At 43.4% G+C, this 968-nt stretch overlaps 1 non-coding gene across 1 annotated transcript; it reads left to right on the top strand.

Moving 5' to 3' along the window:
* Positions 1-476: 476 nt before the first annotated feature.
* LOC120362090 (U1 spliceosomal RNA) lies at positions 477-637 on the top strand. The gene has a single exon (XR_005578090.1). It is a non-coding gene; the product is annotated as a U1 spliceosomal RNA (small nuclear RNA).
* The last annotated feature ends 331 nt before the right edge of the window (positions 638-968 follow it).

Here is a 968-nt window from a genome sequence, read left to right as displayed (position 1 = left end):
TCACACCTTTCAAAGGCAGGAACTGTCTCTATTTCATCTTAGTATCCTAAGGCCAGAGTCCTGAACCGAATCATCATGCAGCCGGGGCCTGTTGCACTGTGTTGCTGGAGATGGGGGTGACTTCCAACCACGCTGGGAGCTGTCTCTTTCTCTCCTTCCAAGGGAAGAGTCTACAGCACAGCTGGGCTCATCCCAATGCCGTGAGCTGACACTGTGATTGATCAAAGACAATCATTTCCATTGTTTTTGTCCATTGATCCAAGACAATCATTTCCATTTACATGCCTCCTGTAAATGAAAAGAGGCAAACTAAGTAGAATATTTGAAGAGATTTATTCTGAGCCAAATTGGAGTGACCATGGCCCATGACACAGCCTTCAGGAGGTCCTGAGAACATGTGTCCAAGGTGGTCAGGGTGCAGCTTGGTTTTATACATTTTAGAAAGGCATGAGGCATCAATCAAGTACATTTAAGAAAGACCCTGGCAGGGGAGACACCATGATCATGAAGATGGTTTTCCCAGGGCGAGTCTTATCCATTGCACTCCAGATGTGCTGACCCCTGCGATTTCCCCAAACGTGGGAAACTTGACTGCATAATTTGTGGCAGTGGGGGACTGCGTTCGCTCTTGCCGCTGGTCTTTTTAAAAACAAACGAAGCAAAACAAAACAAAAAAATACACAAAAAAACCAACAACAACAAAAAGAAAGACATTGGTTTTCTCCAGAAATGTGAGACAACTCAAAGCAAGAGGAAAGGGGGACTTCCAGGCTACAGGTAAATTTAAATGAGTTTGTTTAAAGACCTGGGATCCATAGGAAGGAAATGTTCAGGTTAAGATAAAAGATGATGAAGACCAAGGCTGTTTTGAAGTTTTGTAGTGGCTGCCCTTAGAGACAATACATGACGATTGTTTCCCATTCAGATCTTTAAAAGGTGCTAGACTATTAGTTAATCTCTTTAGGATT

The sequence above is a fragment of the Saimiri boliviensis genome, chromosome 14 (genome assembly GCF_048565385.1).
Source record: "Saimiri boliviensis isolate mSaiBol1 chromosome 14, mSaiBol1.pri, whole genome shotgun sequence".
In the NCBI taxonomy this organism is placed as follows: Eukaryota; Metazoa; Chordata; class Mammalia; order Primates; family Cebidae; genus Saimiri; species Saimiri boliviensis.
The sequence above is the reverse complement of the archived record's forward strand: the minus strand, read 5'-3'. Positions and strand labels throughout refer to the sequence as shown.